Below are 15796 nucleotides of genomic sequence, written 5' to 3'. Positions count from 1 at the left end.
AAAAAAAATGTATTATATACATTGGATTTCTCTTCTTTTTTTCTTTCCCTTATTCATTCCAGTTACTTATGAAAGTTATTTTTTATGCACAACCTCATATCCCTGGGAAAAAAAAAATAATCTTAAGCTAGAGATAACAGATTTTTAAAATTGAAGTCCTTTTACAAGTCATAGACTGTAAAATAAAAATTAGACTAGAATTTTAGTACAATCGTTCTCTTGTGTTTTAGATGTATGCAAAAAAAACCTGTTTCCTTTGTTCTCTACTCCTCAAATTGTGTTTGTCTTGCACCTGTTTCACAGACAGTTATACACACAGGTTTAATGCTTGGATTGCAGTTTCCAAATGTTGCCAAATGTTGCCATCTTATCCAGGGGTGAGACCCTCAGAGGAATTAAAAATCAGTTTGAATTATACAGATATGCATTTAAGGATCTATGTCAAGGTGCCTTGAAATACTGAAACCTAAACACCATCTGGTTCTACCAAAAGCTAATGTGTTAGATGAGTCAAGCAGTTCTGAAAAATTGGGCCACTTAGAGCTTCAACATGTAACATGCTGAGCAGCTCCTGCCCTTCAGGAGCAATCTGCTTTTAAAAAACTCAAGTTTGAAATGTTCGACATAATTAATTTTCTGCTAGAATTAGAGGCTGAACAATAGAGTATAGCAGCAGATCCAGGCTCTAGCTGGATCCTGAGGACAACCTTGCTTTGAAATGTAATATGCCTGCAGAGAGAGAGAGAGTTAGTCCCTCTCTCTTTATTCCTTATGAGAATTTAAATATTTAATGTGGGAGAATGTAGAATTACATTTTAAGTCTATGTGCTGAATATAGCTATCAAGCCACCCTTATTACATATTTCTTTGTTAAATTTGTTCTTCAGAAATCCTTTTGATGATTTATTTCCCATGTCAACAGCCATTACAGGAAACATTACGGAAACATTTCACATTATTGTTAATTTTTCATTAGGTTTTATTATTTTAAATTGGTACACTGTTGCTAAAAAAACCCCACACTTTATTAACCCAAACTCTTAATGTAATAAAACTACATGGTATGATTTCTGCTGAGCTTTTTGTTTGTCAGTGTTTTGTTTATATTTATCCTTATCCAAGGTCATAAATAATGAATGTTTCTCTCAGTAGGCCTTTGCAGTCTAGTCCTGAAATCCCTGAGGTCTGTGGTGAAAGACTGTTGAGATCCTAAACCTGATACCACCCAGCCTACTGTTTCTTTTTAAAGACTTTGTACATACTGTGTGCATCTTCAGCATCACTGTGACTTTCGATGGTTTGCAAGACTTACATATTCTTATATAAGTCTGTATATACCATCTACAAGAAAGTCAGTGGGAAATGGAAATCGTACTTTGCTGGTAGTTACCTATTCTTTTTTCATACATGTAATGTTTCTGCATTAAGCACATTTTTGTGCCTCCTGGTATTACCTACAAGAAGAAGTTTATTGTTATGAATCCAAACACAAAGATGTTGACAATTTTCAGCTATGCTTAATACTTGTTTGCATGGCTTGGAAAACAGTTACTGAGGATATTCATAGCTTGGGTACATTTACCTGTATGCCATAAATGGCCATTCCCCACAGCTTTGCTGAGGACATGCAAATACCCCAGAAACTTTTGAAACAGTAATTCATTAAAGCACTTCTAAAAGCTTAAAAAAGTAGAAGAAAGGAAAGAACGACACCCCATACACACACACTGACACGCATACACACACACACCAGGTCTGCCAGGTATAGCCAAGAACATAGATGTTTACTACTGGAAGTATTTCTTTGTTTAGGTGGTCTTAATGCATGAAACTATCAGAACAGTTTCCCTTTTTCTGGCCAAACAAGACGTGTGATCTGCTCAACACCTGCCCCAAATGCATTCATCCCTACCATGTTCAGCCAGACTTGAAGAGCTGCACAGATCAATTATTGTAATTTCCTGTTCAGAAAGAGTGTTAATTCCAGCTAACCCAGGTTCAGATACAGGAGTGCAGTAAAAACAGGCAATGATTGGCACTCATAATGGTCATCAACAGTATTGCTATTAATGTGACTACTAAACAGTAAAGACTTTCAAGGATTTAATTTACCTTTATTGCTATGTAAGTGTTATTTGGTTTTGCACTTCACTTGGGTAAGTTGATAACATTGATACATTGCAATTTTCTAATGCATTCTTTCCTTGTAACACTTGGTTCAAAATTGCCAGGAAAAAAAAAAAAAGGAATAAAAAGTGGAATTGAACTGTGGACATGTTTTTTACTTGTTTCAAGTATATTACGAGACCTTTGGGTGTCCGAAACTGATGAAATCATCTTAGTTACCAATTGGATGAAAAATATAACTACCAAACTGTTTTAAAACAAATTGTTCTATTGGAGTGACATACTTGTTGAAGTACCGTACTTGATACATTAATAGCATCCACTCTGGCTGTCCACAAAAAATAAAAAGGAGACTCTCCTCAAGAGAAAAAAAGGAAAGTTTTTGAGAGGTTTCCATCAGAAAAGCTAAGATTTCACCAGAAAGTTTGCAGCAGGTTAGAAGCTAGAACGTATGGTGTGGCTTTTCTTCTTCCTCTTAGATTTTTCTTCCATATTTTCACTAATTCAGCTGCAGTCTCAGGCCACTGGCGACTACTGCAAAGCAGCTACCCCAAAGACTGTGCCAGGATGCAGCATTCATTGTACCTCGTACAACTGGAACTCATCACCATCAGTTGATAATACTAAAGCCATAACCTGGCCCAGTCTTCAGAGGTCAAACAAGCAGCACTTTTATCCTAGCGACAGCAGCTCAGCTTTGTATCAGGTGGTGATGGTCATTTCCTCTTAGGGTCAGAAATCACACAACATAAAGAAGGGGAGGAAAAAGGAAATAAAATATATTATAGCTATGAGAGAAGCACTCCTTTTACTCCAGTGCTGGCTTTGAAAGTATTCATTTTCCAAACACTGAAAAATGTATGTAAAGTGCTTGAAAAATGCATCGAATATAACAGCGTAATTTCTATTATAACATAGCTGCCTGAAATATGTTTCAGATTCCAGAAGTAGTAGGAAAATCTCCCAATACCCACCCAAAAAAAACTGAAATAAGGAATGTCTCAGGCATACGGGTGAATAAACTCATCACTAGTTCTGGCACAGCACAGTTACACAGAAACACCGCGGCTGTTGCTGTGTACTGATCCCAAGCGGTATGTTGAAAGTGAAACAGAGATGAAAAGGAGTGTGGGGTGGATGGAGAAGAAAAAGAGAGACAAATACCAAAGAACTTAGCTTGGAGGGACAGGAAGGGTTGACTAGAATTTTTCACTAGATGTCTTGTTTACTGACTGTAAATGCTTAAGGCTGCTCAAAGGAGCTAAGCAAACTTCCCTCTTTTTCAAAGGATTTTAATGTATCACACACAGTGCTTTGGAAAAAAAAAAAAAAAGTAAGTAATTGAACATGGTTTGTTTTCTCTGTATGTTTTAGGAAGCGATTGATGCTGCTTACAGAACTTCATTAACCTCTTCCCTGTTTCTGCTCATGTTTTGCTCAGTTTTGTTATAAATGTTTGGACTTTTAAGCAACCTGCTCCAGGTTATTTTGAAATGCCATTTCATGCCAACAGCACCTTCATTCTGTTGCCTCCAAGCAGGTTCATTAAAATCTCTATAGAGTACCATGCATTTTATTTGGCATTAATTCTAGCACAGCTCCTGAAACAGCAGTTTCTGATTGATCTTGAAAGCTACTTTGGTTTTGGCTTTACTGCAAAACCCTCCGGTGCACCTTGTGCCTTCTAACAGTGTTCACTATAGCCAGCTTTTCAAATAGTTTAAACCCTTGGAAAGCTATTGCTACTTCAAGCTTTTGTGAGCTTTGGGTGTTTGTTTTTTTTTTTTTTTTTTTTTATCTGAGAGTAGTATGTTATAAAATGTTAATAAGCAGTCATTTTTCCCTCCGCTAGTCACCTCCTTTCACCAGAACATCTTTCACATTGTTCAAGCTGTAATACTTTCTCCTCCCCATTCACATGAATTGGCATTTGTTTTCATTTAAGCTATGCCAGTTGGCACAACTTTTATTACTTTCCATGTTAATGGCAAACATCTTACATAGTTATAAGTTAGGAAAAAATGTATCACTTCTTAAAAAGTTTGCAGTTTTCAAACCAAGTACAATTGAGGTTATTTTATCACCCATCCTTCCCCCCAACTTCATTTTAACAGCTGCAAATAATATCCCTAAATCTTGACCATCTTTTTGTACTTCCAGGTAGATGAGTGTTTTTATTTTATTCTGGCATGAATAAGTCTTAAATTGCAACTATATTCCAATGATGAGATGCTTCATCTCTTCTCCCAAGTAATAAGCAATAGGGCAAGAGAAAATGGCCTCATGTTGCACCAGGGGAGGTTTAGATTGGGTATTAGGAAAAATTTCTTCACTGCATTGGAAAAGACTACCCAAAGAAGTGGTTGAGTCATCATCCCTGGATGTATTGGCAGTGCTAGGGTGACACTGTGACTCTATGAACTGAAATGCCTTTTCCAACCTCAGTGATTCTGCGATTCTTTAATTTTGCTGCTTTTTTCAAGGACTATGTTAGTACATGAAATACTACAAGGTTCTGTACTCTTTCTACTGATAAAGTGAAAATTACTCAGAAAATTCAATTACTGCGTTGCTAATGTCTTTTCCAAGTGACAGGACTTATTGGAGAATGGATTTTAGATATGGCCATAATTAATAGTGAGAACCAGAGCAGTCAGCTAAAAAAAAAATGCTGTTCTCCAAAAAAGCCATGTCACTTGTACTAGGTGTGTAGAAGTATTTACAAAGCAGGGACTTCCTGGCCAAATGGTTCCCAATCTAAAAATTGAACAGATGACACAGAAGAATATGTCTAGAGTGAGGCAAACAGAGACAATAACAACTGCTTTGGAAGAAACAAGGCCTCAGTACGATGGAGCTTACAGAGCTTCAACCTTCTAAAGATCTTAAAACTAAATCTTATGAAAGTGGTCTGAAAGTTTTCAATGAAGAACAAGAAAAGGGTGAGGGGGATTTTAAGAAGGGAATTCTGACCATCTTTGAGGGCTGGACTAGATGATCTCTAGAAATCCCTTCCAGCCCTAACAATTCTGTGATTCTGTGATCTTCCTCATCCAGTAGGATGAGGCAGTGGCTGGCACTTTCAGACAGATAAAAATGTTAAACCAAATCCACGGCTATACTTTACCAGACTTTCAGGCTGAACCTATAAAGATTTTCCACCTGAATGTGTGTTTCTTTCCACATGGAAGGGTACCACAAGTTAAATTTCATTGCTTATTGCATGTGTTTGATATGATAGATTTTTATCTTAAGGAACCCACTCTGTCTGCCTGAGTTCTTCCACCAGGTAGATGTCCACTTTGAAGAACTCAGATAAAGACATTTTCACTCTTCCTTGTCTCAATAATATCCACAGACAAATAAAAGTTTCTGGGAAGTATTTTCTGCTGCCCAGGATTTTTCTGTGTTCAGTTACACTTCATGACTTTTAATATAAGATAGCCTCGAACCAACCTTTGCAATAACATTACCCTCTTTTTTTCCTTTGATGTCACACTAAGACATTCACCATGGTTTTCAATAGAAACACGGTATAATATCAGTTTTTTAAAATATTTGATGTTGCTTTTGCAGTGCCTCCTTTTCTGCCGCTTTCTAATGGCACATAGCTTTCAATGACAGGGGAATTAATTCCCATCTCTCAATTCCCAATACCCACGTTTAAATTCTTCAGACTGCCATGTGTGTCAGTGCTTTATTTTGCTCCTGAGCTGTGCAATGTGTAAGATTTTAAGCTGCGAAATGCAATACTAATTTTCTCAAAGACCATCTTAATTCTGGTCTCTTTTCCCTTCTCTGTTTCCTTTATATTTTTCTGTTTGACTTAGCTACTTTTGTGTCTCTTTATGAACCTGGGCTCATACTGGAAAGCATTTTGAGCCCCAAATAACGCCAGTAAAGTCACTAAGGATCTTGCAGAGCAGATTGCCAAGCGTGCTGTTCCAAGACTAGCTAAGCTCAGCCCTGTTCTCCATGGCCATAGTTATGTACTTCAATCTTACCAGGCTTCTAACTGCACTAAGGATTACTGATATTCTCTGAAAGTATGTCCTCACTTAACACTGTTTGCCGTTTCCTCTCCTTCTCCTTCTGCCTTAAAGCCCTTCCCTTTTTGATTTCCCCAAGTGCTCCAGTATTTTCCACAAATTGCTGCTGTTTCTTGGCACCACACAGTCCAACCTGAAGCCATTGCTCTACCTACAGAGCACATATGTGAGAATATTGTCAAAGCTTAAGCATGCTTATGCATGTGGAAGAAGGGTTGCTTTACCTTTCTTCCTCTTCTGATGATGCTTGGTCCCATATTAGGTCACTCTCCCTAGGTCTACTTCCATATTTCTTTACTTTTCTGGGATGTGGCTTCTGGCATTAGACAAAAATAAATGTAAGTCCCAGAAGAGTGGAAATGTTACAACCCTGAGAAAGATAAGATAACAAATCCTTTAAAAAGTCTTACTTCCATAGTTAAACAACGAATGTTCAAAGGCTGACCCTATCAGTGCTGCATAATGCCATTTTTTGTTATATTTTACTCACACATCAATCAAAGCCTGAAAATCCAAGCAAGATACCACTGCACTCACAAAAAGATAAAGGAGCTCATATACAAATTCTCCTTATGGACTTTTTAAGATGCAGCAGAATTATGAGTGAAGAAACATCTTTTTTTTTTTAATTGCTAACTCAACAAAGACCAGCAGTTGCAGCAGAAATGACAGAATAAATTCTTTCCTCCAATTGCTTGGATTGTTTCTAATGATAAAAAGACAAACAATACACATTCACTAAATTACCTTATTTTACAAGAAGACTAGAGCACATTCAGGCGCGACATGCAGAATAAGGAAAATGCAATAAAGATAAAGGGAAATTAAACATTCATTTATCCTTTTTTTTTTTTTTTTTTATGGCACAGCATACCCTGTTTTCTGGGAAAAACAAAACAAAAACAAAGAAAAAACAAATAAAATATAAACAAAACCCATAAACAAACAAACAAAAAGTAACCAAAATCCCCCATCCTTATTCTGATATCTTCACTGTGATATAGTAAAGAACTGCTTTACATCTAGCTGCAGGGGGTACAAGTGATGGCAATGCATTTTCTGAATGATCATAGCAATTGAAGGAAACTGGAAGGAAGGCAAAACTCCTCCTGGTTTGCTCTTGGTGCAACATAAGCTCACTTGGCATAATATCTGTTAAACATGAAAGAAAGCAAAATACCATAAAATCTTTTCAAATATGTCTCATTGGCTATGATATGCATCCAGCTACAGTATCCATTTTAGAGCAGACATTTCTAAAAAGCTCATCGCTGCTTATGAATGTCAGCACAGTTATTCATTATAATATACATGTGCACTATGAAAACAGAGATGAAGATGGTTATGGATTTTTATAGCACGCCACGACTTTTTTGGCAACAGCAAGACCATTTACACTTACTATTGGAATTAGAAAATTAAATTTTAACCTCTAATGTCTATTTAAATATAGCTAGCACGCAAGTAAACAGATGTGCTTATTACAGATCCAGAATGCAATAATAATAAAAAAATAATCTAATTTGAAGCTCACCCTTTCAAAGCATTTCTCTGAGATGAATTCTCTTGACTCCCAGCAAACGGAGTGGGAGTCAGAGTTTCTCATTTTCCTGAATATGGTCCTATGAGAACAGTATATTTGTTCTTTAACATTGTTCAGTAATATTTAATCATGGAAAATGCAGATTGCCAGCTGTTATACATCATCTCACATCAATAACACACTGTGATATTTAAATCTTGTAGTTATTTTTGTGTGAGTGATACTCAGGAAATTTGAAAGCTGTCAGTAAATAAATATTTGAGTGTATGGGTTAACTTGTTTATTAGTACATCTGCTCGTGCACTTGGTAATACTGATCAATATTTCAGAAACTTAAGCTAGCAAAGGTGGTTGGGAGGGAGTTTCTTCTATGTTTGTACAAGTACATCTGCATGGTCTATTCGGCTCTGCTTGAGCTGTAATAGCAATCAGGATCTAACCTCAACTTGCGAAGCAAATTGGTAATGCTGGGTGAACTTGGGGGTTGTACAGTGCCCTGCGGTCCTGCTTGCACTGCACAAGGCTGAACTGTGATGAATTGGTTTGCCACTCCCGGTTTTCTGCTTTTTGTTTCTTCCTGTTTGTGTGTCTGTGTGTTTAGTTTTGGCTTTGGGAGGAGGGGTTCTAGTTTTGTCCTCAGTAGAAATAAGGTGGCAAGAAAGACTATTCCAGCAGGCAGTGTATAGGCATGAACCATTCGAGTTTCCATCTGGGTTGGGTTGTGGTTTTTTTCCCTTCCCTCTGCACCTGTCACAGAGACTAAAAGCTGGAGCAGTTACAAATGCAGTTGTCTATCACCATAAATGCAACGAGCTAACGGGACAACTGCTGAATGGCTTGGGTGCTGGAACTGCCTGTCAGCCAGGCTTTCCTCAGGCAGGCAGCACTCTACTTCAGTGAGGCTGAATCAAGTGCTCCACTTTGCAGACTCACAGGGTGCCATTTGGAGAGTACATTCTCAACTGATGTTATTATACAGTATTTGAAGGGAAACAGTAAGACTCTCACACAGGATGGGATTCCATCTGGACTATGAAAAGTGTATTGCTTAGCAACCAGCATTTACTGTTCTTCTGAAATTTTTTGGTTGTTGCAAGTATATCTCCAAACAAGTCTGTCTAGACTTTTTTTTCTTTTTTTTTTTCTTCCCATTTCATATGTAAACAAACAAATAAGAAAGACTCCAAACCCCAGAGCTGCCTCTGGGGAATGCATGGCAATTACTATGGGTCCACATCCAAAATCACGACTACAGCCTTGCATATCCCACTGTACATTATCGTCTAAAAAGACAGACTTTCTCTGTAAGGACCAGCTATCCATGCCTAACTGAATACTCTCTCTTCTTATAACTTATATCACTGTTTATGATTTTATATCTCTTAAAATGAGTGACATATTGAGGAGCTTCCTTTACTTCCTATACCAAATGAGTATTTTATTCAGACTTCTAAAGTCTGCAGTATTTGAACTTACAAAACATAAAACACGAATGCACACAAATGTAAGTATACATATGCCCATGTACATTTATGAAAATCTGGCCCCCTATATCTGAGAACAGCAGATCACTTTAAAAATATTTATTCAGCTCCTTCTCTTCTGGTTCACTAAGAATCAACATATATAGGTTGTAAGGTATCCATCACAAGGTTGAGCAACTTCTGAGAACCATGTAGTAACACAGGGTAACCAGCATGTGACTTCTGACTTTTTTCACCCCCTGGCAGTGGTTATTTTTGCAGAGCTGGCTTGTAAGAAGCAGTTGACACTTAAACTGTGAATAGGTTTTTTGCTAGAAAGGCTATTACGAGGAGATACATTGATGTAAAATTGTAATAGTATACCAAAATTCTAGAAGCTGTAGGTTATTTTCTTCAAAGAGTTTATAAATCTTATTTACTTTATAGTGGAAATGTTCACAGATTATTGGAAACATTTTTCACTTCCCTTGATAGAGTTAGGTTAGGATCCACCGCATGAAGCACCTGCATCACACTACATTATTCTGAAGCAACACTCATACTTGAGCCTTTATGAAAATATTTGTTATCTTTAAAACAGGTTTCAGAAGATGCCTGGTTAATATCTGAACTACACTCACTGTAGCTGAACCTAGCCCTGGCTTTTCACTTGATGTTTGCAGAGGACCAAGTGGAATAAAGGTCTGATTCCATGACCAGTTCTGCTATTCAAAAAAAATAAAATTATTATGATGTGAGGGTTTTTTTCTTTCTTTCTTTTCCATATTTGTCATGTATTTATGTGGTTTGGGAACGATTTATTTTCTGTATATGCCTCAGGATACAAAGTCACACTAGACATGCTTTGTCATTTGAAACAAGCTAAGCTTTATTGCTGTGAAAAGACACTGTATGCGTACTAGACTCACAGTCTAATTATTGTGGGTTAATAAGCTACTTTCTGTCAGCTGAGGTGCAGTGAATGACCATGGTATCTTCTTAGCCTGCAGTATGTAGAAAGCAAAATATATTAATATAAGGCACCATGAAAAGAACCTAACTTTCCTGAAATCGTGAAGAAATTATTTACTATGAGGACAGTGAGGCACTGAAATAGGTTGTTCAGAGAAGTTCTGGGTGCCCCATCCCTTGAAGCGTTCAAGGCCAGGTTGGATGGGATTTTGAGCAACCTGTTCTAGTGGAAGGTGTCCCTGCCCACAGCAGGGGGGTTGGAACTGTGCGAACTTTAAGGGCCCTTCCAACACACACCATTTTATGATTCTAAGTAGGAATGTTTAGTTTATGTGTACCATAATTTTTCCTCACACACCGTTCTAGATAATGCTGAGTCATTTTTATTATTTTCTTAACATTTTTCTTCATGAAATAAATTTCTGAGGTATACCTGCCTTTTTATTTGGATAAGCTTTTTGATATTTTTTTCCCTAGAATCTAAAGCTATATGGTACTTCTTACCATTGTGGTCTTTTTATTTTTAATATGCAAGACATCTATTGCAGTACAGACATAAAATTAGTTTTGCTCAATGGATTTCTTGTCATGCATGTGCAAAAAGCTTCATTTGCCTCCAGTTTAAATTTTTGTTTTCCTCTGGTGACTCATTTTGCTGCATCTGTGTTTATTCTATAACCTGTGGATAAGGCATGTTTTCCTAGCTGGGAGCTGGCTGGGCTTTTGTTGATGACTGCCATGTGTTGGTTTAGTCTTGCATACAATCCGGTCTTGATTTCTCCAAAGCTCGCACTGTCAGCATTTTCCCGAGGCTCCACAAAGCTCTTCTGGGAAGCCCTTCAGGTAGAGCTCCTCTTCAGGCTTATGGAAGACATCACAGATGCTTTGTCCTTTGTAACAAAGTTTATTTCCCTCCAGCAAAAATGCATACTTAACTGGTCTTAGTGGTAGATAATTTATTATTATATTTCGTCTGTTTCTTTATAGGTTTTATTTTGGTCACAGTGAGTTGATCTGTTTGGGTTTGGTTTTTTTTTTTGTTTGTTTTTGTTTTTGTTTTTTTTTTTTTTTGTATTTTACAGTTCTTTCTTGTATCATCTCATTCTGTCTTTTCAGTGAGCTTCAGCCTGCATCACTGTGATTTCTGGCTGATGGAAAGTGGCTTCTATGTCAGAAAGACCAATGACAAAAAAAGAGGATGAGTGATCATTTTCTAAGATAATATTCTAGGCAGTCAATAGTGTGAGTTTGAGAACTATTTTTGATCTATGAGAGACTAAACTTTGAGTATGCCTGTATATATTTATGCTGGACTTACACTATAAACATTGTCTATATATTGTGTTTGTTCTTACTGTAGAAAAGGTAATGTAGGGTGCTTTAATATAGTTTAGCCTTTCTGTGGTAACCTCCCTGCCCTTCCTTAAGTGTCCCTTTATCTATGCTAGTGTTCAGTTGCTTTCATACACAGCTATCAGATATGTACAAAGCTTGCTGTTTTTCAGAAGACGTACCACTGACAAGGCTCTTAGTGGCTTTATTTATAAAGGTACAGAAAGGTTTACAATGTACATAAAATGTAAGAAGATTTTTTGAGGTTAAAAGACATATGTGTAGTTTAGCTTCATTGTTAGTGCTGTGGATGCCTCTTTGGTAGAAAGATGAGAGAGGCCTGTGTGCTGGGGAAGCAGGTGGAGAGCATTAGGTAGTAGGATCTCCCCTCAGGAAAAATGCAGAAGACAATGAAAGGATAATGCAGTTGACCTTATGTTAAGAACAACTCTAGTGGAGGAAACCCAATGCAGGAAATAAAAACACCTGAAAAGGATGAGAGAAGACTAGGTCAGATTCCTAAGGCAAGTGAGCATTGCTGAGCTCTGATTGGTGCACCCACAAATCTAAATGAAGCACAGCTGATCAGTGTTTGTGAAACCTTAACCTGTAAATTAAATGGAAGAGGTTGCTTTCTCTTTCAACATAGAACTGATAGAAGTAGGAGAACAGAGAACTGTTACAGTTGACTGAAGTAAGTTTGGATTTTGCTGCTCTGGTATGTCTTTCTTTGTTTTTTCCTGGCTTTCTCCCATCTCTTTTTTGTTCTTAACTATTTGGTAACAAATAATACCTGAAGTTGAACATTTTAAAAGAATGTGTTCTGTATATGTTGTCAATACTGAATGTATTTATTTCTGGTCATGATAAGGCTGCGTCCTTTCCTGTATGTTTCCTAGGGCAAATAGAGTACTTGACCTTTTGTGAGAAGGTGAAGCTGCCATAGAAATTAATAGGAGATTTAAATGAACAAAGACTGTAAAATTGACCCCATGTCTTTTCATGGGTTATATCAAGTTAGACCTAAGTAGGTCAGGCTTCATCTTCTTGATATCTAGATCTGTGGTTTTTGGCTCCTGTTTAGCAGAGTGCAGCCTGTGTTGTGTTAGGAAGTGTTGCATTTGCAGTGTTTTTTGCATCAAACACCAAATGACTTATGGGACTTAAAAATCTTTATCCTTCAGCATTTGATTAGAAACAGTATGCTTCTGTACTGTCAGAATACTGCAATAGCCGAATTATCCAGAAAATTGTTTTAATATACTTAATTAAAATAAATATGTCATTATTGGTAATAGTCAGCCTTGTATTTTTTTGTTTGTTTGTTTAGTTTAGTTTGTTCACTTTATGAAGCTATTTGGGTCATTCAGAAGCTGCTTCTTTTGCAGCAGGACTTCCCTATTTAGATTGCAAAAGCAGGTGTTTTATTGACTTTTTGAGTCACAATGTTATAGACTTAATCTCATGGTAGACTTGCTTACTTACCTTTGCTTGCTTAGTGCTCAGTATTTAATAGAACCTGCTTGTGGCTTTTGTCTCCTCCTTTGATGCTTCAGTGTGAAGTGCTTGTGTGTGTAAATAGCTAACCACTCCATGCTGTTATGATTCAATGGGATGATAGATTTCTTGCTAAAATGAAAAATGAACTTTGTTTACAACTTTCCCCAAAAAGGGTCTGATGAAGATAATTCAGTACAAATATATTCCTTCAGAGAATTCATGTTCCATTTAAAACTGAACTGCTAATGCTGTATGCAGGAAAAAGGCCCCCTATGTCAATGCTGCTGCAGGCTTTTGCTTTAATGGACTGCATGCACACATGGACTCCATAAGCACGCACAGCTCACTTGAGCTTGAGGAATAAACAGAACGTTCTACGCAGCGCTTTCACTGCAGTGTTTAAAAACATTATTTGGTAATCTGATGCAGAAAGGCACAATGCAGCTCAGTCTCTCCATGGCTGCAGTAGACTAACTGTAAGAAACTGTGACTGTGCTGCCAGATAGCTCTCTATGGATTTATATGAAAGTGTGTATCGGTCCTCTCATATGACTACATGCACAGGTACCATTATTGCTGTATATTTGCTACCTCCAACAACTGAATGAGCTCTTAAATGATAGCAACTACTTTAAAATACCTACTCCTTAAAATGTCTCCTACCAAGTTACTTGTCATTCACTGTAAAAAAAGAGCAGCTATTTCAACTACTACCAACCACATACAAAGACTCTTTCTCTCTTGTTCTGCATGTGCCTTTGCAACGTACACACCAATCAGCCAAGCTAATTCTAAAAATGAGAGCAAGTGGTATCTAATCCAATCCAATTCTGAGTCTTCTGTAGCTCTTTTTAATGTCAGTGCTGTTCTACTGTCAACAATCAATTTTTGCCAAAGACCTTGCAAAGTAACTACCAGAAAAGATAACCTGTGGATCCTGAGTCTGTTCTTGTGGTGGCAGAGAAGTGGAGTAAAATGCAAAGTATTCATATGCCTGGTATCTAAATCCAGATTGTGTTCGCTGACAAAGGTATAGAAAAATTGAAAGATTCCATACCTTTGGTTGCAAGCTACAGCTGTTGGATTAGCTTGGTAAGCAGACATCACTTGAAGGTAAAGTTGAAACAAGACAAAATCAAAGAAAAAGAGGCAGTGTCAAACAGCTTGTAACTCACAAAATAATTTACAACAGTCTCTATATTTTAGCAGTTTTATGGCAAGGGTATTACAGCCATTTTAAGTAATTATTTATTTTAATATATCCCTCTACAGGCACTTCCCAGTAGATGATATAACATTGGGTCAGATAGGTTGTATGTACTGTATTTTCCCTATGAAGTGGGAAGACTTGCTTGATCCCTAATGAATTCTCATATTGCAGTCTACAGGTTGTATCCTGGGCTTGTCATAATCTGTAACACAAAGCCTTTCAGAATGTTATAGCTTGGCCACAGCAGGCAGTTCATAACCTGAAAGGAATGAATATTCCCAGTGAGAGCTTTGTAGCTGTGTGTGAAACTCTCTAGAGCTTATAAAGATGCACTTGTGCTAAACTCCTGAATTTTGTTACTGTTCCTGGGATACATAGGGTGATTTTACAGATACTGTGCATTACAATGTTAACCCTTACTTGCAGGGAAAGCAAGCTAGGCTCCTATAGTGTGAGGTCCTACACCTGGGTCAGAGCAATCCCAGGCACAGCTACAGGTTAGTCAGAGAAGAGATTCAGAGCAGCCCTGCAGAGAAGGACTTGGGGGTGTTGGTCGATGAGAAAGTGAACATGAGCAGGCAGTGTGAGCTTGCAGCCAACCGTATCTTGGGCTGCATCAAAAGGAGCTTGAACAGCAGGTCGAAGGAGGTGATCACAGAATCACAGAATCCCAAGGGTTGGAAGGGACCTAAAAAGATCATCTAGTCCAACCCCCCTGCAAGAGCAGGGTAACCTACAGTACATCACACAGGAACTTGTCCAGGCGGGCCGTGATCCTGCCCCTCTACTCTTGTGAGACCTCACCTGGAGTATTGTGTGCAGTTCTGGTGTCCTCAACATAAAAAGGACATGGAACTGCTGGAAGAAGTCCAGAGGAGGGCCACGAGGATGATCAGGGGACTGGAGCACCTCCCGTATGAAGACAGGCTGAGGAAGTTGGGGCTGTTCAGCCTGGAGAAGAGAAGGCTGCGTGGAGACCTCGTAGCAGCCTTCCAGTACCTGAAGGGGGGCTATAAGGATGCTGGGGAGGGGCTCTTCATCAGGGACTGTAGTGATAGGTCAAGGGGTAATGAGTTAAAACTTAAACAGGGGAAGTTTAGATTGGATATAAGAAAGAAGTTCTTTACTGTAAGGGTGGTGAGGCACTGGAAAGGCTTGCACAGGGAGCTTGTGAATTCTCCATCCCTGGCAGGGCTCAAGGATGGGTTGGACAGAGCCTTGGATGACATGGTTTAGTGTGAGGTGTCCCTGTCCATGGCAGGGGGGTTGGAACTTTCCAACCCGAAGATCCTTTCCAATCCTAACTATTCTATGATTCTATATATCAGGATCCCAAAGAATGCCCCCAGAAGGCAATGTCAAATTCTGCTGGCATGGAAATTGGGCTTTTACACCATTTGGGAAAGACAAACCTGGTGGATTTTTTTTCTTCTCAGCCCTGCCTGTAGTAGAAAGATCTGTTGAAAGACTCTTTTGCTTACTCAGACCCTACAGATGTTTGGAAATGGAGGAAGTCTGACATCTGCAATGTGGCAGCACCTTGCAAAAGAAAGTTAAGAATATAAATATAGATTGGAAAATACTTACTTGAAAAAATGCC

The 15796-nt window shown here is 38.1% G+C and overlaps 1 long non-coding RNA gene across 1 annotated transcript in view; it reads left to right on the top strand.

Moving 5' to 3' along the window:
• Window positions 1-12095: 12095 nt before the first annotated feature.
• The window catches only part of LOC136020639 (uncharacterized), a 65180-nt gene continuing 61479 nt past the window's right edge, over window positions 12096-15796 (top strand). Inside the window, exon 1 of the long non-coding RNA XR_010615430.1 lies at window positions 12096-12180. This is a non-coding gene — a long non-coding RNA (uncharacterized LOC136020639). The remainder of the gene's footprint in view (window positions 12181-15796) is intronic.

The sequence above is a fragment of the Lathamus discolor genome, chromosome 1 (genome assembly GCF_037157495.1).
Source record: "Lathamus discolor isolate bLatDis1 chromosome 1, bLatDis1.hap1, whole genome shotgun sequence".
In the NCBI taxonomy this organism is placed as follows: domain Eukaryota; kingdom Metazoa; phylum Chordata; class Aves; order Psittaciformes; family Psittacidae; genus Lathamus; species Lathamus discolor.
The sequence above is the reverse complement of the archived record's forward strand: the minus strand, read 5'-3'. Positions and strand labels throughout refer to the sequence as shown.